General features: G+C 43.4%; 1 long non-coding RNA gene across 3 annotated transcripts in view; it reads left to right on the plus strand.

Moving 5' to 3' along the window:
• The first annotated feature begins 227 nt into the window (after positions 1–227).
• Positions 228–27,411, plus strand: part of LOC124008945 — a 32,890-nt gene continuing 5,706 nt past the window's right edge. For 2 of the 3 annotated variants that reach the window (XR_006834184.1, XR_006834185.1), the window contains exons 1-3: positions 228–358; positions 863–974; positions 22,002–22,067. This is a non-coding gene — a long non-coding RNA (uncharacterized LOC124008945). Of the gene's footprint in view, positions 359–506; positions 596–862; positions 975–22,001; positions 22,068–27,411 lie in introns of those variants that run through there. The other variant, XR_006834186.1, reaches the window with a different exon arrangement.

Here is a 27,411-nt window from a genome sequence, read left to right on the forward strand (position 1 = left end):
TAATGGGTGTGAACTACGTTTTTATTCAAGTATTGATTGACATGGTAATGGCTTAATAGTATTGGAGAAAAGTTGAAAAAACTGACCCCTCTGACGCTGTACGTTAAATTGTGACATGTCATAAAAGCATGCATAAAGCAACTAATTCTGTCTTACAGCCTCTCTCCACCAGGTGTAGCACTTCTCTCACCATTTAAAAACAAGACAGGGACAGTGGTGGGGGTAAGGGGGATACCTAATCATTATTTGCGTCATCACTGCAAGCTATCATGACTCAAAAGCCGCTGTTTACTTCTGAAGATCACTTTAGCACCGTCCTAAAAAAAACGATTCAAATTCGACACAAACCTTCAAATAGGTATGTAATGACACATATGAACTAGGTGATAAGTTGGACAGATGAAATAAGTAGTTTCCCCACACAACATCTCTTCTTCTCACTATCACGCAATGGCGGTTGGGTTTCGCTTCCCCACCTGCCATTTTTCAAAAGACCCGACGTAGCTCATTGCCTTCTTGAATCATGCAGAGATGGGAATCATGAAGGTCTCGTCATTGATTTTGTTGGAAAGGGGAGAAATTGTGCTTTACATTGGTATTGATATTGCAGTTGATCTGGAAGTATTACGTTTTTGGGGGCGCTAAAATAAGGTCAATTGTACGGACCAGTTAGTTAATGTTAGCTGGCTATTGTTCGCTAGTCAGCTAGCTTGCTAAATCGAGATTTTTGTAAATTAACTTTATGATAAAAAAATATGCATAATCGTTTGTCTCTACATTAACTAACATTTTCCTGTCAACTATACATTTTTTGCATGATTCGTTATGACGTTATAATCATTTACATTTGCTTCCATCCTAGTATTTTTGTCAGCCATCTTTGCTGAAGAAAGTCTCCAGCCTTGGGTCGTCATGGGAACTACTCGATATGATTGGTCATCGCCCAGCGGTCGCCGCTGGGGATTTGCATAAAGGTTAGGAAAAGTTTATTTCACCGCCTGCCAACACCACTTTCACACCGCCCAAAGTTCCCCTGCCCTCTCTGCTTCTCACCTCTTTCCTTCCTTGAAATTAATGGAAGCGGTGTTTCACCGCCGTGGCATCCTGTGCTAGTGTATAATTCCCGTTAGAGACACAGTAGGACCCAAAAGCATAATCAGTGCTCTAACTTCCCGTTGCGCTGGTCTGGAGCAATGAAGTGGTGACACAGGGTACCGTACTAAACCTGTAAGTCCCGCAACTTTTAAAGGAGGAACCACTGTAAGGTAATAAGATAGTAAATGTATGACGGTTATAGCGTGCAAGTCTTAACTCACCTGTAAGATGCATTTACTTTTGAAATGACCTGTTTTTGATTTCAATCCAAGAACCTAAAGGAAGTCAGACGTTTAGAATCAACACAGACTATTTTCCAATGTCGTGGTAATTATGACTGTATAATGTCCATGTCACAAAGTGATGCTGTGTTCTCCAAACTCCACCATCTTCAACAAAGGTTAAATAAATAAATATAGCCAGATCAATTCTGATTTGAACAATTACATACAGTATTTTAATGTCAATATAATGGCCTTTAGTCTCTCAGATCTCAATATCAAGGGGCTCAAATGATTGTTTATTTGGGATTGGAGGAATCTAAAATGGTGATTTAGGCAGCAATAGTAATATAGTCAGGGAAAGGAACTTCCTTCCTTGAGGAACTGCCCAGCATTTTTAGCAGCTGTATGTAAGAAGAATATCAGACGTCCTCATCTACATTGTAGAGTGGTACTGGTATTACTGTAAATGTTGAACATGCTTTATTTGTTTTGTTTTTCCTTTTATTTTTACAATTCAAGGCTTAAATATATTACATTCAATAGAAAATACATGCTGTAATAGTCTAAATAAAAATAAAAAAGTCCTCAAAAGCCCTAGGAAACCTCTGTTTTTAATGTATTTCTGGGTAATATACACTAAATATATTATCCTCAATCATTTAAGTAACCACAACAAACTCGTTAGTGTTAGAATGTGATTTGTACTTATTTCAGTTCCAATGCCTGGTTTTCTCAAATCCATACATCCATATACACCATGCCTTGAGAGATTTAAAGTGTAGGCAGAGAAGAAAAGGCTGACATTGTCTTAATGAATAGAGAACTGTGTATAGTGTGTTGCCGTCTCTATAAATTGAGTAATGGCACACCATGAAGTGTGGGTTTGTTTTTGCAGAACTTTCCAGTCTGCAGATATGTGGAACCCCTCAGAGGTTTGGAGACTGCCAATTCACCATGTGTCCTTGGCTGGCCTAGAGGATGTTACATAACAGGCCAACACACATACAAACATGCACACCTTATGCACACATTATTTGCAAAAACAGTCATCTTTTGTAAAATATTTACTATTTTTAATAGATTACTACTTGATATCCATTCTCACGTGTCCCTTCTGGACGAGCTCACAGCAACCTGGTGAACTGATGAGGCCTCATATTCAGAACAGTGGCGCCACCACTGTCTGGTAATGGGTGGTAGGAACTCTCTTTCTTACTACCCTATTAAAACTCCATCCCACCAAAAACAGGTGAATATTTTAGGTGGCCTTTTCAAACAGCTCTTACACTAAAATGTCACTATCATAATTTTCACAATTTCACAGAATCACTCAAACCTCAGAGTGCGGAAATATATATAAAGCAAAGGACAACCACATTTTTTGACAGCACTGGTGTATTATTATGAAACATTTCCACCAACAAATAGCCCTTAATATTTATGATATATCCCAAAATAAAGTATAGTTGTTGGAGATCGCTTGAACCTATGACATTTCTTGTTTACTGGCCAGTGGACTGTACTAGATATATCACAGGCTTTTTGCAGGTGGAAATCTGCAGTTCACCCGGTTAGTCTCAACTCATCCAGAACAGACATGTGAGACAGTCTAACTTATAAGATATTCCACAATTAATTAAGGTGTTTGATTTAATATACCAATTCCGATATTTCATGTCCCATCTTAAATCTTTATTAAAAGTATGATAGATTTTTTTATTAGATTTGACACAAAACAGACTCCAATTAGTGATTTTGGAAATTATTATGGAAAGTCTACTGTGCCTTTTGTGCCACACAGATACAGGTACGTCTGTCAAGGTCAAACAACGCAACCCACATACTCATGCCACATGTAATGTTGTAATCAGGGGCGAAAATCTGTTATCAACTTTGGAGGGGACAAATACATGACATTTTCTCAACAGAAATTCCTGAAGGGGACACCAAAGGTATTGCTGTAACACACAGTCTACGATGTAATATGTTAAATGTATATTCAGGATCCATAATTACTACTACTGGATAATGTATAGGTAGTTAACTGAAGATTTGTCCAAACTTGTTAAAATGTTTAAATCATTATAATACGACTATTACTATTATAATACTACTGCTAATAGTTAGCAGTGTTCCTTATCAGTCCAATATGTATGAAGGTATTTGTATTTACAACCAGCAACACCAAGATAGGTCAATTGGTGGCAATGGTACTGTACACTCTCCATTAAGAACCATCACAAAGTTGGTCTCAGTATTGAATTTACCTTTTTATTTGAAATTTTCTGATACATTTATATAGTCATTAAATATGTGCTACTGGCCTGAGTCTACCACAATAGCTGCATAAGAACAAAAAGCTCAAAATAAGTACGGTTCTAAAAGTGAAGAACTACTTAATTGAATAACCAAAATATATCAACAAAAATATCCTTCAAAAATACTTATTTATTATTCAGTCACTGTCTCAACTCTTCAAACAACAGCTATGGACAAGTATGTCACACGAAGTATGCAATTTTAAATCAAATAACGTAAAATAAATAATTAGTAAGTATCCTGTCATGTACTAAAAACTGAAAATTACTAAACAAATATCATACTATACACCAGAGGTTCTCAAATAGTGGTCTGACGACCCCTAGGGGTCCTTGGTTGAATTGCAAGGGGTCTGTAGAAAAAAACATGTAATGAATGTATTTAGTACCACAAGGTTTCCAGTAACTTTACATATAACATAGAGGGGATTGGGGTCTCTGAAGACCGATCAAAACCTTGCCTGTCTTGCCTCAAAATATGCAGTGGTTCTAGTACCCAAAAAGGTTGAAACCACTGCTATACACACTACTGAACAAAAGAACCAAACATATGTTTGCTGTTTTCAATGGATCCAACAATTTGCTGCACGATATTTTCCCTCTTGAGACTGTCCAGCCTGTCTTTAAGTACATTACAGACAACTACGCCAGTCAGTCTCTCTTGGCCCATGCTAGCCCGTAGCCAAGTCTTCAACCTGAGAAGTGCACTGAAACTCCTCTCAGCCTCACATGAAGACACTGGCACCACATGAAAAATTCTGATCAGCACCTCAACTTGGTTAAACAACCCCAGCACCTCCACTGGAAGTCTCCTGAGGACTGTCGTGGAAACATTGGTTCAGTAATATCTCTCAGATACCGGAGCCTGTGAATTCAAATAGACTTTATTGCAAAGTAACAGGCCGAGTTGGTCCATTGAGCAACTGCCGGACTCCGTCTCAGTCCACTCCTTTTATACAGTTTCATGCTTATACAAGTTTCATCGTCCCTCCACTTTATGCAATTAACTATATCTCCTCAGATTTACTCCGCCATTGTTTCCAAATCTAAGTTCTTTACTATAGGTGGGGTTTCCCCCCTCTCTAGTTTCTTGGATCAATTATATTGGTGTATTGGTGGCGCGTCTATACATTATTTCCAACAAATAAAAAGTACAGATTACTATAGGCAATTATAAGACTGCTACATGCCATTAGCCTTTAACACACTGTGTATAAGCATGTGTATGCATTGCTTTGCCTTGCCCAAGGTTCTCAGTTATGTAGAATACAATAAAAACAATCAACTCAACCTCTTAAATCCTGATAACATAATTCTCAATATGACACCTAAACATGTGGCCCTCCCTCACGGACACCTCTCCAACAACCATTTTAGCACAAGTTATAAATCTGTCATAGGATTAAGGGCATGGTCCGAGGACTCTTGTAACTGAAAAAACCCTATGTTACATGTTTAAATACTCAGAAGGTCTAACATCCTTTATATTGTCATTCAACAATTGATATACTGAATATATGTATATTCACTAAACACACCCTTCATCACAACACAATGGGTAATCACCCCTTTGACACATTGCACAATCCAATGGTTCAATATGATGATAATGTCCATCTCTTTCTTTCCATCCCTTTGAGCACCACTTACAATACCCTCTTTTAGGGCACTAAACATTCTAGATTTTTGTTTGGTGCTTTCCAGAGAAATATTGATTCAAATCCTGATTTGACCTCATCTCTCTCTTTGTATTCCTTGGGGATTCCTCTAGGTTGGCCTATTGCATCCAAATAGACCTTGGGGTCAGACTTATATTCTCTCCTTACTCTATGTTTTGTAGTTTGTTGCAGTTTTCCTAGTGATACTCTAGAATTCCATGCAGTGACCGTTATCTGTTGAATCAACCTAACACTTGCACAAAGGCCTGTCCATCCTTTTGGTAATGTTGCCCTTAATCTTTTCTCTCCACATATCTAGAAAAATCTGCCTCGACCACAGTCTGTTTTTCATATGGTGCAATTAATGGTAGTGCTAGAGTTTGATTTTGACAACTATCGTGAGTAATTACTTTTCCCACCCAACTTCCGGCTGCTTGATACGTAGCCCTTTTTGGTGTGTCTGCATTTCATTTGGTGTTATTAGTTAAGTGCCATGTGGTCTCACATGTGCCTCTAAACTTCCTCATCTCACGCTGTCCTTCTGTGCTGTTAAAACATTCATATGGTTGTTTGTAATCTATTAAATATTTATGTGGGGTCTCTAACTTCTTTGCCTCCACCTGTACATCCAATTCTTAACAGATTGGTTATATTATTTTTGATTGTGTGGATTACCCAAATATGACAAACATTCAGCTGGACAATAAGGCCTTTCTGATCTTCTCAAATTGCAAGAGTTTTGATTAAAGTCAGCACAATCCCTATAGTCATAAGGATTAGGTACCACCATTAATTATTTCAGTGGAGAATGCGCAATTTGTCTGTCTTAATTTAGACGCTGTATAATGAGCCCATTCATACCAGTTGTTTTCTTCTGCTTCACTCCATAGTTGTTCTTTTACCAGATCCATGTTAGGGGGACCATGAGAGGGCAGAGCAGTCGATGGCGGGGAAATCCCATTCATGTCCTGTTGTTTCTCCTTCTCCTGTATCATTGCCTGTGTTTGGGGTATCTGCCAGAGTAGATATCCCATCAATAACAGTGCACATATCACTATCCCCCCTCCTCTTATTCTCTGGGTGTTCAGGAAGGAGTGCCTGTTGACTCTCGGTAATTGCAGTTTGGTCCCTCTGCTTCTTCCTGGCTCCTGTCTGGTGTATCAATATCCTCAGCTTCCTCGTGGCTCGCTGGTGTGCCGATTCCCTCCGGATCTCTGGTGCAGTGGTTTAGATGGCACCATGTAGTGCCTCCTTTCACCTGGATGCCTGTTGGTGTGGCTAGGACCACCTTGCAGGGACCCTCTTGCCTTGTCTTGTTCCACTTCCTCCGGAACACTCGGATGTAGACCCGATCTCCTGGGATCACCGGACCGGGAACCTCTGGTCCTGTTTCAGGTTCTCACTCTTTTTCCTGGAGATAAATAACTTAATGCATAGCAGTTAGTTGTCTCACATATGCTTTTAACTCCATTTCTAATAACTCTAATGAGGGACCTTTATAGGGCCCTCTTAGACCTGGCACTGGCATGGGTCGACCCGTAAGCATTTCGTGCGGGGTTCGAAGCATATTTCTGTCAGTTTGCATGCTGTAACTCATTAGAGCAAGTGTTAGTGCATACACCCAATTAAGCTTCGCGCTAGCACAGATTGTATTCAGTTTAGCCTTGAGGGCACCATTTATTCTGGGTATTACTTCTCTGGTAAAAACAATGTATCTGTCAGGACCCGGTTACGAACCCGGGTCTCCGGAGTGAGAAACAGTCACTAAACCAACTGAGCCACGAATAGTCAGCAGAACCCAGAAGATGAGGCAGACACAGCAGTACTTGAGACAATGTATTTAATGAAGTAAAAAGTGAAGTTCTTCAGGAAAACATGTAACTCCACAACCTCAAAAGGAATTCCACAAGAACAAAGGTAATCCTCCAAGACAAAAAGGTAAATCCACAAGGTGGAAGGTATAGCACAAAAAAGCCTCAAAAGATACTTAAAAACAAACAAGAACAAAAAACAGAATTCCACAAGAGAGTCCACCGGGATCAACAAGAGTACACAGAGTACTAGGGCTGGGTGCTAACATACAAACACAGAGCAAAGAACTGAGTAAAACAAAGGGTTTAAATACAATCAGGGGAAACGAGGCACAGGTGCAAATAATAATGGGGATCAAGGGAAAAGAAAAGGTCAAAAGGCACAATGGGAGCATCTAGTGACCAAAAACCGGAACAACCCTGGCCAAATCCTGACAGAATCCCCCCCTCTAGGAACGGCTCCTGACGTTCCTACCAGCTCTCTCAGGGTGGAGGGCCCTGAACTGACGAATGAGGTCAGGGTCCAGTATGTCTTTGGCAGGAACCCAGGAGCGCTCCTCGGGACCGTAGCCTTCCCAGTCCACCAGATACTGCCAGGACCGCTGCACCCGGCGGGAATCCAGTATCCGATGGACGGTATAAGCCGGCTGGCCTCCAATGACACGAGGCGGAGGGGGAGGTCTGTCTGCCGGGACAAGGGGAGAAAAAACAACAGGTTTTAATAAGGAAATGTGAAATGTGGGATTAATCTTAAGGGATCTTGTAAGTGTAGGCGATAAGAAACAGAGTTAACTCTCCTGGCAACCTTAAAGGGACCGATGTATTTTTGGGACAGCTTGCGAGACTCCACCCGTAGTGGTAAGTCTCTTGTGGAGAGCCAGACTCTCTGGCCGGGGCGCAGGGTAGGCCTGGGACGGCGACGTCTGTTGGCTTGTTGTTGGTACCTCTGTGAGGAACGCATAAGATTAAGACGGGTCTTCCTCCACATAAGCCGACAGCGTCTGACGAACTTCAAGGCTGAAGGCACTCTGACTTCTGCCTCCTGGTCCGGGAACAATGGAGGGGCATAGCCAAACTGACACTCGTGCGGGGACATACCAGTGGAGGAGGAGCGCAAGGTGTTGTGCGCGTATTCGGCCCAAACAATGAAGGACGACCATGTGGACGGGTTGTTACGAGTCATACATCGGAGGGTGGTTTCCAGCTCTTGATTCATCCTCTCTGTTTGGCCGTTTGACTTTGGATGGTACCCTGAAGATAGACTGGCAGAAGCCCCCATGAGTTGGCAGAAGGCCTTCCAAAACCTAGAGGCGAACTGGGGACCTCTGTCAGAAACCATATCTTGAGGAATGCCGAAGACTCGGAACACATGATTAATTACCAACTCAGCCGTTTCCTTGGCAGAAGGTAACTTAGTCAGAGGGACGAACCTGGCCGCCTTTGAAAACCTGTCGATTATGACTAGGATAGTAGTATTGCCATGGGATGGAGGAAGGCCAGTAATAAAGTCCAACGAGATATGGGACCAGGGTCTGTGGGGAACAGGTAAAGGGTGAAGGAGTCCTTGCGGGCGGAGGTGAGAAGATTTGCCCTGGCAGCACACGGGGCAAGCATTGACGAAAGTGGCAACGTCTTCTCTTATGGTAGGCCACCAGAACTTACGCTGGATTAACTCCAAGGTGCGACCTACGCCCGGGTGACAGGTGAGGCGAGAGGAGTGCCCCCACAGAAGGACCTGAGTCCTCACTGCCTTGGGGACAAACAACCGATTGGCAGGACCTCATTTCGGGTCCGGTTCAATAGCTTGAGCTCGTCTCACGGTATCCTCAACTTGCCACGAGATTGGAGCCACGATCTTAGCAGCAGGAAGGACAGGCATGTCCGTGTCATCTCGAATGGCAGGAGCGTAGACTCGGGACAGGGCATCCGGTTTGAGATTCTTCGACCCGGGCCGATAAGTGAGGATAAACTGGAATCGATTGAAGAAAAGAGACCATCTAGCTTGTCTAGAGTTCAACCGCTTCGCCTGCTGGATATACTCCAGATTTTTGTGGTCCGTAAACACTTGAAACGGGTGAGAAGCCCCCTCGAGCCAGTGTCTCCATTCCTTCAATGCCATCTTAACCGCTAGGAGTTCACGATCCCCCACATCGTAGTTCCTCTCAGCCGGGGTAAGCCGGTGTGAGAAGAAAGCGCACGGATGAAGCTTCTTGTCTTCACCCCTCTGAGACAGGACAGCTCCAACACCAACCTCTGAGGCGTCTACCTCCACCACAAACGGTTCATCCGTAGTCGGTAGTATCAGGATGGGAGCAGAGAGGACGCGCTGCTTGAGTCCTTGGAAGGCCGTCTCAGCTTCTCTTCCCCACAAAAACCTTGCATTGCCACCCTTGGTTAAAGCTGAGAGAGGGGCTGCCACCAAGCTGAAGTTCTTGATGAACTTGCGGTAAAAGTTAGTGAAGCCCAGGAAACGCTGAACTTCCTTAACGGATTTGGGGGTGGGCCAATCCGCTACCGCCCCTACCTTCCTGGGGTCCATTTGGACCCGACCGGGTTCCACTACAAATCCCAGGAATTGTACTCGGGATGAATGGAATTCATATTTTTCCGGCTTAACGTACAGATGGCTGTCTAGGAGGCGTTTGAGTACTTGTCTGACATGCTTTGTGTGTTCTTGAAGAGAGCTTGAAAAGATGAGGATGTCATACAAGTAAACAAATACAAATATGTTAAGCATATCCCTAAGCACATCGTTTATGAGCGCTTGGAACACCGCTGGGGCGTTGGTCAGGCCGAAGGGTATCACCAAGTATTCATAGTGACCAGTAGGCGTGTTGAAAGCGGATCTTCCACTCGTCACCAGGTCTGATCCTCACAAGATGGTATGCGTTCCGCAGGTCAAGATTAGTGAAAACAACTGCTTCCTGGAGCAGCTCGAAGGCTGTGGCCATAAGGGGTAGCGGGTAACGGTTACGGACAGTTATGGCATTGAGTCCCCGGTAGTCGATGCAAGGACGTAATCCACCGTCTTTCTTGGCCACAAAGAAAAACCCGCCGGGGAGGTGGATGGACGCTCCCGCCGGGGAGGTGGATGGACGCATGAGGCCTGCTTCCAGAGCGTCCTTGATGTAGGTATCCATAGCAGCTCGTTCGGGTGGAGATAGGGAAAAGATCCGACCCCTGGGGGGGCAAGTGCCCGGAAACAGTTTGATGGGGCAATCATAAGGTCTATGGGGTGGTAGCATGGTGGCCCTCTGTTTGCTAAATACCAGTTTGAGGTCATGGTAACACTCGGGAACTCGGGTCAGGTCGATGGATTCTAAAGACTCGGGAGTAGAACTCGGGGAATTTGGGAAAATACAAGTAGCTTGGCACGTAGGACCCCACTGCTTGATAGTGCCCACAGACCAGTCGATGTGAGGGTTATGGCTGTGAAGCCAGGGGTATCCAAGGATGAGAGGGAACTCGGAACAGGAGATCAAATGAAAGTTCATCAATTCCTGGTGTTGTGAAACTGAAAGTCGCAAGGAGGTAGTGACATGAGTGACAAGTCCAGATCCCAAAGGGCTTCCATCCAATGTAGTAACCCTCATGGGGTCACTTAGAGGTTCAGAGGGAACGCCATTCTCCTTCGCCCAGACACCATCCATGAAGTTACCTGCGGCTCCAGAGTCTACCAAGGCTTGAAGGTGAAGCTTGTGGTTGTCCCAGGAAAGGATGACTGGAATGAGCAGACGGGAGTTGGACGGATGGGAGGAGGTTATGTTTCCCGTTACAGTTCCCCCCGGTCTGTACGGGACAGAGCGTTTCCCTGGAGCCCGGGACACGTGGAACGGAAATGGCCCGGTTTGCCGCAATATAGACAGCGTCGCTCCCTCATTCGGCGGTCTCTCTCAGCCTGGGAGATGCGTCCAATCTGCATGAGTTCCGGTGGAGCCAGCGAGGATAAAGGTGGGGACTCGGAGCTGGGACTGATAGGGGCTAGAGGTCTACGGTTGAGTTCTCTCTCTCTCAGACGCTGGTCAATGCGTGAGGCCAACTTGATCAGGGACTCGAGTTTGTCCGGTGGTTCCCGAGTGGCCAGTTCATCTTGGATAGTGTCGGAAAGGCCTTTCAGAAAGCACACCGTGAGCGCCTCGTTGTTCCAGCCACTCGCTGCTGCCACCGTGCGGAACTGGATGTCATAGTCCGTCACGCTGCGCCGACCTTGGTGGAGAGTCAGGAGCTGTTTGGCTGAGTCAGGACCACTGCTTGGGCCTTGAAACACTCGTTTGAATTCCTCAGCAAAGGCAGAGTAGCTGGCACAGCAGGAACTATGGGCATCCCACACAGCAGTAGCCCAGGCCAGGGCTTTTTCGGACAGCAGGGTGATGATATATGCGATCTTAGACCGGTCGGTGGGGAACGACAAGGGTTGCAGCTCGAAGGAGAGAGAACATTGGGTGAGAAACCCTTTACAAGCACTTGGATCACCTGAGAACCATTGGGGAGGTGGAAGACGAGGTTCAGCCAGAGGGTTTTCTGCCATGGGTACATGAATCTGAGGTACTGGGACGGGAACTGTTGCCGGGGTAAGTCGATCAGATATCTGCTTTATGGAAGTCAGCATCTCCGACAGAAGATGAGAATGTCTAGCCATTAAGGCCTCTTGCTGAACCAGGGCAGCTTCGTGGCGTTGGACAGTCTCCTGGTGGTGGGACAGCATGGCAACAAGGTCCTGGGAACTGGCTGCCTCTGGGTTCATTTCAGGCTCTGTGTTTCTGTCAGGACCCGGTTACGAACCCGGGTCTCCGGAGTGAGAAACAGTCAATAAACCAACTGAACCACGAATAGTCAGCAGAACCCAGAAGATGAGGCAGACACAGCAGTACTTGAGACGGTGTATTTAATGAAGTAAAAAGTGAAGTTCTTCAGGAAAACATGTAACTCCACAACCTCAAAAGGAATTCCACAAGAACAAAGGTAATCCTCCAAGACAAAAAGGTAAATCCACAAGGTGGAAGGTATAGCACAAAAAAGCCTCAAAAGATACTTAAAAACAAACAAGAACAAAAAACAGAATTCCACAAGAGAGTCCACCGGGATCAACAAGAGTACACAGAGTACTAGGGCTGGGTGCTAACATACAAACACAGAGCAAAGAACTGAGTAAAACAAAGGGTTTAAATACAATCAGGGGAAACGAGGCACAGGTGCAAATAATAATGGGGATCAAGGGAAAAGAAAAGGTCAAAAGGCACAATGGGGGCATCTAGTGACCAAAAACCGGAACAACCCTGGCCAAATCCTGACAGTATCACTGTTCCTGATCCCATATCTGCTGATGGTACTGCTTCTACCCATCTACTAAATCTATCTATTTTAACCAACATGTATCTTTTACCATTTACCTTTTTTATCATATCCACATAGTCGTTTACTAAGTGTCGGAATGGTCCATCTGGGACTGGTATGTGGCCTATGGGTGTGGTTATCCCTATTTGTACATTGTTTTGCACACATGCTTTACTACATCTCATTAGTGCATCATCTACCATTGCCTGTAAATAGATATGGTGACCAGTATCCTTGTTATTTAATTTTTCTTATCACTTCTATCACGTCCCCCCTTGTGCAATGGTCAAAACCATGTGCATCAGTAATAAGCAAATTAAGCAACATAGTGGGTGCTATTATGAGTCCTTCATGGGATCTCCATAGTCACTTGCCATCTTTGTTTGCCCCCATTTTGTTATGCAGGTGAATGAGGACCCAAAAGCGACTTGGCGAAAACAGAGTCTTTAATCCAGTAAAGGAAATATGCAATACTCCTAGACAAATCGGAGCGGTAAATAAAGCATAAAAAACAATTCCACTCGTAATGACGAGAACAGACTGGAGACTCGATCATAAACTGTAGGTTGCCTCGGGAAGGCACTTGACCGTAGCAGACTCAGACACCTGCTCACCACGCAGCATCTGAGGGAAACACGACACGACAGGGCGATACAAAGACACAGCACGGTGAACAATATACAAGGCTCCGACAGGACAGAAACGGAAAACAAGGGGAGAAATAGGGACTCTAATCAGGGGAAAAGATAGGGAACAGGAGTGGAAAGACTAAGTGATTGATTAGGGGAATAGGAACAGCTGGGAGCAGGAACGGAACGATAGAGAGAAGAGAGAGAGGGAGGGAGAGAGAAAAAAAGGGAACGAACCTAAAAGGACCAGCAGGGGGAAAACGAACAGAAGGAAAAGCAAAATGACAAGACAATATAAGACAAAACATGACAGTACCCCCCACTCACCGAGCGCCTCCTGGCGCACTCGAGAGGAATCCTGGCGGCAACGGAGGAAATCATCAATCAGTGAACGGTCCAGCACGTCCCGAGACGGAACCCAACTCCTCTCCTCAGGACCGTAACCCTCCCAATCCACTAAGTATTGGTGACCCCGTCCCCGAGAACGCATGTCCATGATCCTACGTACCTTGTAAATAGGTGCGCTCTCGACAAGGACGGGGGGGGAGGGAAGACGAACGGGGGTGCGAAGAAAGGGCTTGACACAGGAGACATGGAAGACAGGATGGACGCGACGAAGATGTCGCGGAAGAAGCAGTCGCACAGCGACAGGATTGACAACCTGGGAGACACGGAACGGACCAATGAACCGCGGAGTCAACTTACGAGAAGCTGTCGTAAGAGGAAGGTTGCGAGTGGAAAGCCACACTCTCTGGCCGCAACAATACCTTGGACTCTTAATCCTACGTTTATTGGCGGCTCTCACAGTCTGTGCCCTGTAACGGCAAAGTGCAGACCTCACCCTCCTCCAGGTGCGCTCACAACGTTGGACAAACGCTTGAGCGGAGGGAACGCTGGACTCGGCAAGCTGGGATGAGAACAGAGGAGGCTGGTAACCCAGACTACTCTGAAACGGAGATAACCCGGTAGCAGACGAAGGAAGCGAGTTGTGAGCGTATTCTGCCCAGGGGAGCTGTTCTGCCCAAGACGCAGGGTTTCTGAAAGAAAGGCTGCGTAGTATGCGACCAATCGTCTGATTGGCCCTCTCTGCTTGACCGTTAGACTGGGGATGAAACCCGGAAGAGAGACTGACGGACGCACCAATCAAACGACAGAACTCCCTCCAAAACTGAGACGTGAATTGCGGGCCTCTGTCTGAAACGGCGTCTAACGGGAGGCCATGAATTCTGAACACATTCTCGGTGATGATTTGTGCCGTCTCCTTAGCGGAAGGAAGTTTAGCGAGGGGAATGAAATGTGCCGCCTTAGAGAACCTATCGACAACCGTAAGAATCACAGTCTTCCCCGCAGACAAAGGCAGACCGGTAATGAAGTCTAGGGCGATGTGAGACCATGGTCGAGAAGGAATGGGAAGCGGTCTGAGACGACCGGCAGGAGGAGAGTTACCTGACTTAGTCTGCGCGCAGTCCGAACAAGCAGCCACGAAACGGCGCGTGTCACGCTCCTGAGTCGGCCACCAAAAGCGCTGGCGAATAGAAGCAAGAGTGCCTCGAACGCCGGGATGACCAGCTAACTTGGCAGAGTGAGCCCACTGAAGGACAGCCAGACGAGTAGAAACAGGAACGAAAAGAAGGTTACTAGGACAAGCGCGCGCGACGCAGTGTGCGTGAGTGCTTGCTTAACCTGTCTTTCAATTCCCCAGACTGTCAACCCGACAACACGCCCATAAGGAAGAATCCCCTCGGGATCAGTAGAAGCCACAGAAGAACTAAAAAGACGGGATAAGGCATCAGGCTTGGTGTTCTTGCTACCCGGACGGTAAGAAATCACAAACTCGAAACGAGCGAAAAACAACGCCCAACGAGCTTGACGAGCATTAAGTCGTTTGGCAGAACGGATGTACTCAAGGTTCTTATGGTCTGTCCAAACGACAAAAGGAACGGTCGCCCCCTCCAACCACTGTCGCCATTCGCCTAGGGCTAAGCGGATGGCGAGCAGTTCGCGGATTACCCACATCATAGTTGCGTTCAGATGGCGACAGGCGATGAGAAAAATAAGCACAAGGATGAACCTTATCGTCAGACTGGAAGCGCTGGGATAGAATGGCTCCCACGCCTACCTCTGAAGCGTCAACCTCGACAATGAATTGTCTAGTGACGTCAGGAGTAACGAGGATAGGAGCGGACGTAAAACGTTCTTTTAGAAGATCAAAAGCTCCCTGGGCGGAACCGGACCACTTAAAACACGTCTTGACAGAAGTAAGAGCTGTGAGAGGGCAGCAACTTGACCGAAATTACGAATGAAACGCCGATAGAAATTAGCGAAACCTAGAAAGCGCTGCAACTCGACACGTGACCTTGGAACGGGCCACTCACTGACAGCTTGGACCTTAGCGGAATCCATCCGAATGCCTTCAGCGGAAATAACGGAACCGAGAAAAGTAACGGAGGAGACATGAAAAGAGCACTTCTCAGCCTTCACGTAGAGACAATTCTCTAAAAGGCGCTGGAGAACACGTCGAACGTGCTGAACATGAATCTCGAGTGACGGAGAAAAAATCAGGATATCGTCAAGATAGACAAAAACAAAGATGTTCAGCATGTCTCTCAGAACATCATTAACTAATGCCTGAAAAACAGCTGGCGCATTGGCGAGACCAAACGGCAGAACCCGGTACTCAAAATGCCCTAACGGAGTGTTAAACGCCGTTTTCCACTCGTCCCCCTCTCTGATGCGCACGAGATGGTAAGCGTTACGAAGGTCCAACTTAGTAAAGCACCTGGCTCCCTGCAGAATCTCGAAGGCTGATGACATAAGGGGAAGCGGATAACGATTCTTAACCGTTATGTCATTCAGCCCTCGATAATCCACGCAGGGGCGCAGAGTACCATCCTTTTTCTTAACAAAAAAACCCCGCCCCGGCCGGAGAGGAAGAAGGCACTATGGTACCGGCGTCAAGAGACACAGACAAATAATCCTCGAGAGCCTTACGTTCGGGAGCCGACAGAGAGTATAGTCTACCCCGAGGAGGAGTGGTCCCCGGAAGGAGATCAATACTACAATCATACGACCGGTGAGGAGGAAGGGAGTTGGCTCGGGACCGACTGAAGACCGTGCGCAGATCATGATATTCCTCCGGCACTCCTGTCAAATCGCCAGGTTCCTCCTGAGAAGTGGGGACAGAAGAAACGGGAGGGATGGCAGACATTAAACACTTCACATGACAAGAAACGTTCCAGGATAGGATAGAATTACTAGACCAATTAATAGAAGGATTATGACATACTAGCCAGGGATGACCCAAAACAACAGGTGTAAACGGTGAACGAAAAATCAAAAAAGAAATAGTCTCACTGTGGTTACCAGATACTGTGAGGGTTAAAGGTAGTGTCTCAAATCTGATACTGGGAAGATGACTACCATCTAAGGCGAACATGGGCGTAGGCTTGTCTAACTGTCTGAAAGGAATGTCATGTTTCCGAGCCCATGCTTCGTCCATGAAACAACCCTCAGCCCCAGAGTCTATCAAGGCACTGCATGTAGCACCCGAACCGGTCCAGCGTAGATGGACCGACATAGTAGTACAGGATCTAGATGGAGAGACCTGAGTAGTAGCGCTCACCAGTAGCGCTCCGCTTACTGATGAGCTCTGGCTTTTACTGGACATTAATTGACAAAATGTCCAGCAAGTCCGCAATAGAGGCACAGGCGGTTGGTGATCCTCCGTTCCCTCTCCTTAGTCGAGATGCGAATACCTCCCAGCTGCATGGGCTCAGTCTCTGAGCCAGAGGAGGGAGATGGTTGCGATGCGGAGCAGGGAAACACCGTTGACGCGAGCTCTCTTCCACGAGCTTGGTGACGAAGATCTACCCGTCGTTCTATGCGGATGGCGAGAGCAATCAAAGAGTCCACACTGGAAGGAACCTCCCGGGAGAGAATCTCATCTTTAACCACTGCGTGGAGTCCCTCCAGAAAACGAGCGAGCAGCGCCGGCTCGTTCCAGTCACTAGAGGCAGCAAGAGTGCGAAACTCTATAGAGTAATCCGTTATGGATCGATCACCTTGGCATAGGGAAGCCAGGGCCCTAGAAGCCTCCCTACCAAAAACTGAACGGTCAAAAACCCGAATCATCTCCTCTTTAAAGTTCTGGTAATTGTTAGAACAATCAGCCCTTGCCTCCCAGATAGCTGTGCTCCACTCTCGAGCCCGGCCAGTAAGGAGTGATATGACGTAAGCAACCCGAGCTCTCTCTCTAGAGTATGTGTTGGGTTGGAGAGAGAACACAATATCACACTGGGTGAGAAAGGAGCGGCACTCCGTGGGCTGCCCGGAGTAACAAGGTGGGTTATTAACCCTAGGTTCCGGAGGCTCGGCAGACCAGGAAGTAACAGGTGGCACGAGACGAAGACTCTGGAACTGTCCAGAGAGGTCGGAAACCTGAGCGGCCAGGTTCTCCACGGCATGACGAGCAGCAGACAATTCCTGCTCGTGTCTGCCGAGCATGGCTCCTTGGATCTCGACGGCAGTGTTACGAGCGTCTGTAGTCGCTGGGTCCATTCTTTGGTCGGATCCTTCTGTTATGCAGGTGAATGAGGACCCAAAAGCGACTTGGCGAAAACAGAGTCTTTAATCCAGTAAAGGAAATATGCAATACTCCTAGACAAATCGGAGCGGTAAATAAAGCATAAAAAACAATTCCACTCGTAATGTCGCTCTGGATAAGAGCGTCTGCTAAATGACTTAAATGTAAATGTAAATGTAATGACGAGAACAGACTGGAGACTTGATCATAAACTGTAGGTTGCCTCGGGAAGGCACTTGACCGTAGCAGACTCAGACACCTGCTCACCACGCAGCATCTGAGGGAAACACGACACGACAGGGCGATACAAAGACACAGCACGGTGAACAATATACAAGGCTCCGACAGGACAGAAACGGAAAACAAGGGGAGAAATAGGGACTCTAATCAGGGGAAAAGATAGGGAACAGGAGTGGAAAGACTAAGTGATTGATTAGGGGAATAGGAACAGCTGGGAGCAGGAACGGAACGATAGAGAGAAGAGAGAGAGGGAGGGAGAGAGAAAAAAAGGGAACGAACCTAAAAGGACCAGCAGGGGGAAAACGAACAGAAGGAAAAGCAAAATGACAAGACAATATAAGACAAAACATGACACATTTGGTGCCACATGGATTGCTCATAGGGCCCAGCTTGTTCCTGTATTCTAATTATGTCATCTGGCTCAGGTGTAGATTCAATGATAACCATTGGGTCTGTTAATATTGGAATGGTGCATTTTGATGCTTTTTTAGCCACTTCATCTGACACATTATTACCTCTAATAAAATCATTACCCTGTTTATATGCTTGACACTTCACGATCGGCAGTTTTGTGCTGTACATTAATGCAGTCATTCATTTAACAATCTGTTTGTGGTGTTGTATGGGTGTTCCATCACTTTTCTGAGTTAGGATATATGTTTACTGTTTTTCCTTTGTACATAAACGCAAACAGATGCCTCCGCCAGGGGCACGCTAAAAAATGCTTAACAGAAATCAATCACTGTAAGATACTTGGCATCTGAGGGAACATTGGTCAGCAGCGTATTAGTGTTTGGAACTTCCGCAAGCCAGTCCTGTGTTATGTCATTTATTTCTCTTTAGTCATGTAGCAGTCTCCATATCTTTCCATCTGTTTTAAGGACTGGCAATAGAGGTGTATTACAGCAGCACTGTGTTTCTATTAATACCCCTGCTTCTATTAGCCCTTCAATAGTCATGCTTATACCTTCTTCCACTTCAGGTTTCATATAGTATCGGGCTTTCCACGGGGGGTTAACGTCTGGTTTTACTTTAATGCACACAGGACTTGCTGATTTTACCAATCCAACATCTGTATCATGTTGTGAACATACCTCATTTGGTACACTTTCTTCCATTCCCTGCCTTTGCTGGTTATCTGGTGCGATCTCCTAATTGTACTTGCTAGTTAGCTGTAACTTCGACCTCCTTTGGGTCCCCATTCCTTACTGTTGTGACCAGTATTTTAATAAAGGCTTCATCTGTGGAGTGATAAATCAGTGGATTGTCTGTTTTGTTCCACTTGCTTATTTTTGCTTGTTTCATAATGGGACCTAAATAACTTTCTATAGCTCCCTTACTTTCTAGCAATGTAATGTGTGGAACAGAATCAGAAATAGTATACACTTTTTTCACCAAGTCTGCTTCCCCCTGTTTCCATATAATTATGTACTGGGACATAATTGGTACTGACATTCCATTTACATTTATTATCCAAAGTTGTTCTAATAAATGATCTACTGCATTGTGCACTCTGATTTTGCTTCAGCTATCTGAACCTGGATAAACCGTCCCCATTTCTTTACATTCATCTATTTCTGTCTAAATTTCTCCTAAAATAAATACACATTTGCTGTTCCTTCTGTCATTACCATTTGTAGGTTTAGTCCTGTTTTATCTGTAATTGCCCCTTCAGGAGAGCACTTAATGTGTATGCCCATTTTGCATAGAGCATCCCTTCCCAGTAGATTAATTGGGGTATGTTCTGACACTAATATAGGAAGGGTCTGTTTGGGATAGGAGGCAGTATTTTCACACCAGGATGAAGTGTGCTCAAGTGGCCCAGAAGCTATGATATGCATATATATATATATTGGTAGATTTGGATAGAAAATACTCTAGTTTCTAAAACTGTTAAAATAATGTCTGAGTATAACATAACTTATAACATAACTTATTTAACTTACAAACCATCCAGGGAATTTTGTTTTAGTTCACTGTGTTTTCAATTGTTTTTCTATGGGAAACTAGAGATCCGAGGCACCTGGTTGCAGTTCCTACATCCACTAGATGTCAACAGTCTTTATCAATTGGTTGATGTTTTTCTTTTGAGTAATAAAGAAGTAGTCCTGTTGTTTCCATGTGTCAAGCCAAAAGGACCATTTGTGATGTTTCTGGGACATTTTGGAGTACCAACAGAAGATCTTCAAAGGTAAGGCATGAATTATATAATTATATCTGACTTTCGTGTCGCACCTCCCTGGTTGAAAAATATTTGTCATGCATTTGTATGATGGGGAACTATCCAGATAATCACATGGTTTGCTTCGCCGTAAAGCCTTTTTAAAATCTGACATGGTGGCTGGATTGACAAGAAGGTTTAAGTTTATGTATTACACTTGTGATCTCATGAAAGTTAAATATTTATATTTAATTTGAATTTGGCATCCTGCCATTTCACCGGATGTTGTCAAATTGATCCCGCTAAAGGGATTTGATCCCTAAGAAATTTTAAACGGACTGGAGTTGTCATTGGAATTAGCTGAGTTTGTCCCGAGAATCCTATAGTTTTGGCATATTTACTAGACATGGCGAGATGAGAAGCATAATTTGGATTTACACATGTGTACCGTAAGTGGCTCAAGTATCTATCATCATGGGTTTGCCTCTGTTCTGTATTTGAACCTGCAGCATAGGTTCTTGAACAGTCAAAGATTAAATCCTTCCAATAGAAATAAAAAAAACAATTTATTTACGAATTGAACTTTAATTAAATGATTTGACATCACATGGGATGATTTCACTGAACAACAAAATAAAGAGAATATTGAATAATCCCTAATGATCCATCGCATCTCTCAAAAACGTTTCAAGCATACATCTGTAAAATGATAGTCTAGAAACAAAAGCTTGATTGTCTTCCTCTCAGGCTTCCATGTCTTCTCCCTGGGGCTCCTCAATGTCCACCTCTTGAACATCAGACTATTTTAGTTAACAGAAAGTCCTAAAATATATTCACCCCACCCAGTATTTGCTAGAGAGGATGATCCAGAAGAAGATTGGGAGAATGTCATATGGTAAAATCAAACCAAAATATAACTTTTTGGTAAAAACTCAACTCGTCGTGTTTGGAGGACAAAGAATTCTGAGTTGCATCCAAAAAACTCCATACCTACTGTGAAGCATGGGGGTGGAAACATCATGCTTTGGGGCTGTTTTTCTGCAAAGGGACCAGGATGACTGATCCGTGTAAAGGAAGGAATGAATGGGGCCATGTATTGTGAGATTTTGAGTGAAAACCTCCTTCCATCAGCAAGGGCATTGAAGATGAAACGTGGCTGGGTCTTTCAGCATGACAATGATCCCAGACACACCGCCCGGGCAACGAAGGAGTGGCTTCGTAAGAAGCATTTCAAGGTCCTGGAGTGGCCTAGCCCGTCTCCAGATCTCAACCCCATAGAAAATCTTTGGAAGGAGTTGAAAGTCCGTGTTGCCCAGCAACAGTCCCAAAACATCACTGCTCTAGAGGAGATCTACATGGAGGAATGGGCCAAAATACCAGCAACAGTGTGTGAAAACCTTGTGAAGACTTACAGAAAACGTTTGACCTATGTCATTGCCAACAAAGGGTATATAACAAAATATTGAGATAAACTTTTGTTATTGACCAAATACTTATTTTCCACCATAATTTGCAAATAAATTCATTAAAAATCCCACAATGTGATTTTCTGGATTTTTTTTCTCATTTTGTCTGTCATAGTTGAAGTGTACCTATGATATAAATGACAGGCCTCTCATATTTTTAAAGTGGAAGAACTTGCACAATTGGTGGCTGACTAAATACTTTTTTGCCCCACTGTAAACTCAAAAAATAGAGAAGTGAAGTGTAACTTTGCTGCGTATCCTAATGCAAATCCATATGTTACTACATGAGGTTACATTTATGCTTCCTACCCTTTAAATTATGGAAAAAGTAACTATATGCTTTCTAAAGCTGCTATGTTTAACACATAATTTTCTTTAAATATCCACCTCCTCCAAAACCCTTGCAGCTTCCTCCAGAGGTATTGGTGTAAAAAAAAAGATGAAACACGCTCTGTTTAACAATACCTTTTCTCTCAACTGCAGCACAGAAAACGAAGAGAAAAGCTGCATTGGCCACCTCTGTCACTCCACTCATGGTACCACCTTCAGGTACTTAATGTTATTTTTTCTCACAGTTGTATCAGCTACTATTGTGGCTGTAAAACTTTAACATTTGCAACCATGTCAATCCGTTTTTTTTGTGGGAGGGGGGGGTCAAATAAAAAGACACCACCTGCTGTGCTCACTGCGGGGAAAGTGATCCGCCTTTAAGCCCTCAGCAGGAGCGCAAGTCTGAGGTGCCTTTGGAGTGCCCTGATTTATTGTAAGCATTGGTTCCACTGCCGGTGTGTGCAGTGGGTTCCAGAGGTAGCAGTGGAGCTGGACTTTAATTGAGATTTTATAGGGATAGGGATGGAGGTTGAGATTTGAGTTTTTTTTGTTTTGATATGTATTTATTTATTAATTAATGTTCAAGTGTCACTGAAACAAAAACTGCAACAGTGTTTTCCTGGTTCATGTTAATGCACATCACTGATTGTTTTATTGATGTAAATTATTCATAGTCATTCATATTTTAGTACTAAACAAAAAATATAAAGTCAATAAATAAAGTAATCTTCTTTTGTCAAAGTATAAGATTAATCTGTAAAACAAATGAGACATTATTTGGTTGCAACACTTTAAAAGACTGACGAAGAACCATGTTTAAAAGTCCACAGGAGGGCGCATCGGGCTAAGCAATGAAAAGTTGACGGGTAGTCAGCTATCTAGTAAACACTTTGAGATGAGGTTGGCGTCTCTGATTTGAACAAACTTAAATGGATATATCTTGTAACTTAACAAAATAGTAAGGGGCTTCGATTGATTACTTTAAATGGAAAATACATGCTCTATTAGTCTGAAGCCTTAAAATCATTTCAGTAACCACAACAAACTCGTTAGTGTTCCAATGTGATTGTAGTTACTTCACTTCCAATGCTTGGTTTTCTCCAATGCACATATCCATATACACCATGCCATGAGAGATTTCAGGGTAGGCAGAGAAGAAAAGGCCTACATTGTCTTAATGAATGGTGAACTGAGTAGTGTGTTGCTGTCTCTCTAAATTGAGTAAAGGTATACTATGAAGCCTGGGTTTCCACTCTGCAGATATGTGGAACCCCTCAGAGGCTTGGAGACAATGCACCAATTGTCCCTGGCTGGCCTAGAGGATGTTACATAACATGCCAACACACACATAAAAGCACACACATGCATGCACACACACCACTGTAGACACACATTTAAGGATGAATTGTGCACTTAATGTTCATTATCAGTTTCCATATGAAGCCAATGAGTTGAAAATATGTGGTAATTATATCATGATACCTAATCTGGGCCAGCCCAGAACCCTTGGGTTTCTCTATTTATAGCACAGCTATGCCGGTCACGGAGGATCAAGTGACATCGAGAATGAGTGGGGGACACGCTACTGTACTTCATTATTTACACCTAGTGACAAATCACCAGTGGTGTAAAGTACTTAAGCAAAAATAATTTAAAGTATGACTTAAGTATGTTTTGAGGATATCTGTACTTCATTTTACTATTAATATTTTTGACAACTTTTACTTCACTACAAGAAAATATTTTACTTTTTACTCTATACATTTATCCTGACAACCCAAAGTACTTTTTACATTTTGAATGCTTAGCATGACAGGTAAGTTGTGAAATTCAGGCACCTATCAAGAGAACACGTGGTCATCCATACTGCCTATAGTCTGGCGGACTCACTAAACACAAAATGCATCTTTTATAAGTAATGTCTGAGTGCTGGAGTGTGGCCCTGGCTATCCATACATTTTATAAACAAGAAAATGGTGCTTTCTGTTTTGCTTAATATGAGGACAGGGGCGAAAATCTGATATCAACTTTGGAAGAGACAATTACATGACATTTTCTCAACAGCAATTCTTGAGGGGGACACCAAAAGTAGTGCTGTAACACATAGCCTACGTTGTAATATGTTAAATGTACATTGAGGAACCATTATTACTACGACTGGAAAACTGATAGGTAGTTAACTGAAGGGTTGTCCCAACTTGTTCAAATGTTTAAATCATTATTATACTAATAATAATAATAGTTATGGCAGTGTTCCTTATCAATCCAGTATGTACAGTAGTTCCTCCTTTAACCTTTTGTAACTAGGGGGCAGTATTTTCATTTTTGGATAAAGAATGTTCCCGTTTTAAAGAAGATATTTTGTCACGAAAAGATGCTCGACTATGCATATAATTGACAGCTTTGGATAGAAAACACTCGTGACATTTCCAAAACTGCAAAGATATTGTCTGTGAGTGCAACAGAACTGATGTTACAGGCGAAACCTAGATAAAAATTCCAATCAGGAAGTGCCGCATTTTTTGAAACTGCCTCATGCCAATGACTCCTTATATGACTCTGAATGAGCTATGAATGAGCTTACGTTTTCTACGTATTCCCAAAGGTGTCTACAGCATTGTGACGTCTTTTTACACATTTATGTTGAAGAATAGCCGTGAGGGACCACATTTAGCAAGTGGTCACATGATGGCTCCTGCAGAAAATCTTGCGTAAAGTACACAAGTAGCCATTTTTCCAATCGCTTCTTATGAGAAACCAATTGTCCCGACGGATATATTATCAAATTGTTATGTGAAACACACCTTGAGGATTGATTCTAAACAACATTTGCCATGTTTCTGTCGATATTATGGAGCTAATTTTGAAAAAAGTTTGGCGTTGTAGTGACCTCATTTTTTCCGGTCGATTTCTCAGCCAAACGTGACGAACAAACAAAAAAGGAACATTTGCTATCTAACTGGGAGTCTCCTGAGTGAAAACATCCAAAGTTCTTCAAAGGTAAATTCTTTAATTTGATTGCTCTTCATATTTTCGTGAAAATGTTGCCTGCTGCCAGCAGAGCCTAGCATAGCATTATGCCATGATAAACTTACACAAATTATTTTCTAGCGTTGGCTGTAAAGCATATTTTGAAAATCTGAGATGACAGTGTGATTAAAAAAAGGCTAAGCTGTGTCTCAATATATTTAATTTGTGATTTTCATGAATAGGAAGATTTTGTAGGAAGATTTGACCTCTGCGTTATGCTAATTAGTTTGAGGCTATGATTACGCTCCTGGATCCAGGTTTGATAGTCACAAGAAGTTAAAAGTTGCGTCACACCTTGCGAGCTGCAGCACCATTCTGTGGGACGTCATTTAATTCTCAGTCATTTCTTCTGTTACTGCCAGTTATTGCTAGTTTGACCACCAGAGGGCATCTTTGAGAAGCATTAGATAGTATTCCGTATTGGCATTTCCAGAGAATTTAAAACCTTTTTTGAAATAACATAGTATATGGGATTGATTAAGACATTTTGCTTAATTTATTTGATTAATATTATGGTGTTTCTATTCCGGGAAAAACGCAAAACGAAACCCTCGGGATTTCTGTTGGGATGGAATGGAAAATCTGGCGCTGGACAACATGATGGTCGGGAGTAGGCTAGAGGATCGGAGGATTCTAAATTGTTTGCCTTCATTAGACAACTTTGTTCCAATATTTCTGTTAACCAGTGATATTAATTCCCATTGTAATTCCTTATGGATCCATATCTAAATCAATATCAGCATTTTGAAAGAGTATTTTTAATCATTATTTTATTAACAAAATGTTTTTATTTGTTTATTAGGCTACTGTGCAGTTTACAATACATATTGTAGTAAACATGGGAAAATGCCTAATTCCTTACATAAGGGAGAGCAGGCCATGTCTGTACTACAGAATGCAGGGCATGCGGGAGACCGGTGTTATTTCATAGTTGTGATGTCTTCACTATTATTCTACAATTTAGAAAATAGTCAAAATAGAGCAAAATCCTGGAATGAGTAGGTGTGTCCAAACTTTTGACTGGTACTTGCTTAATTAATTTTAATACTATGATGGTGTCTCTCTTCCATGAAAGACGAAACCCTCAGGGGTTCTGTTAGGATGGAATGTAAAATATGGCGCTGTACAACGTGACGGTCGGGAGTAGGCTACAGGTTTGGAGGATTCTAAAAGGTTTGCCTTCATTAGATATCAGTGATATCTATTCCCATAGTAATTTGTTATGGATCCATAACTAAATCAACATCTGCATTTTGAAAGAGTATTTTGTATCATTATTTTATTCACGAAATGTGTTTTTGTTTATTAGGCTACTGTGCAGTCTACAATACATACTGTAGTAAACATGGGAAAGTGCCTAATTCCTACATGAGGGACAGCAGGCCTTGTCTGTACTACATAATGCGGGGCAAGTGGGAGACTTGGGTTCAAATCCCCGTTGGGGAGGAAGGAGTAGAGTGTCCTTGTGAAATAAGAATTTGTTCTTAACTGTTTCCAAATTTGTTATTCTATAGATGTGTCTTCATTATTATTCTACAATGTGGAAAATAGTACAAATATTGAAAAATCCTGGAATGAGTACAGTAGGTGTGTTTTTTCAATGACGTGACTCTCTACCAATATTTACATTTAGAAGATTGGAGGACTCTAAATTCATATCTAAGGGGAATTTTCCGTTAGGATCTGTGAGAATATCTACATTTTATATCATTCTAAATTATACAAAATTCTAAATTAATTCATTATAATAATCACTTTGTTTAAAAAGTAACAATATATTGGAAATTAAATTTTCATTTAACCTAGAGTGAGCAAGAAAAAGGCAACTTAATCTTAAACATGGTGTGAGACATTCTCACTAATTTGTGAATAAAGCCAGTACAGCTTTCGGGTCAGCTTTCGGGTCAGGAGTAGGCTATAGTATTGGAGGATTCTAAAATCCTTCATTAGACATTACTCAATACTAGTGAGACTCATTTCACCTATGGTAGGCCTACAGTATATCGTAAAATATTTTCTTCAATGACGTGACTATCTGCCAATAATTACATTTAGAGGATTGGAGGACTGTAGCTCAGTTGGTAGAGCATGGCGCTTGTAACGCCAGGGTAGTGGGTTCGATCCCCGGGACCACCCATACGTAGAATGTATGCACACATGACTGTAAGTCGCTTTGGATAAAAGCGTCTGCTAAATGGCATATATATAAGGGGAATTCTAAGGGGAATTTTCCGTTAGATATTCTCACAGATCCTAAGGGGCCCTTGGAGTGTGGTGTCAGGAAAATAACCTCACACTCAACGTCAACAAAACTAAGGAGATGATTGTGGACTTCAGGAAACAGCAGAGGGAACACCCCCCTATCCACATCGATGGAACAGTAGTGGAGAGGGTAGCTAGTTTTAAGTTCCTCGGCATACACATCACAGACAAACTGAATTGGTCCACTCACACTGACAGCGTCGTGAAGAAGGCGCAGCAGCGCCTATTCAACCTCAGGAGGCTGAAAAAATTCGGCTTGTCACCAAAAGCA

Source organism: Oncorhynchus gorbuscha, linkage group LG21 (assembly GCF_021184085.1).
Source record: "Oncorhynchus gorbuscha isolate QuinsamMale2020 ecotype Even-year linkage group LG21, OgorEven_v1.0, whole genome shotgun sequence".
NCBI lineage: Eukaryota > Metazoa > Chordata > Actinopteri > Salmoniformes > Salmonidae > Oncorhynchus > Oncorhynchus gorbuscha.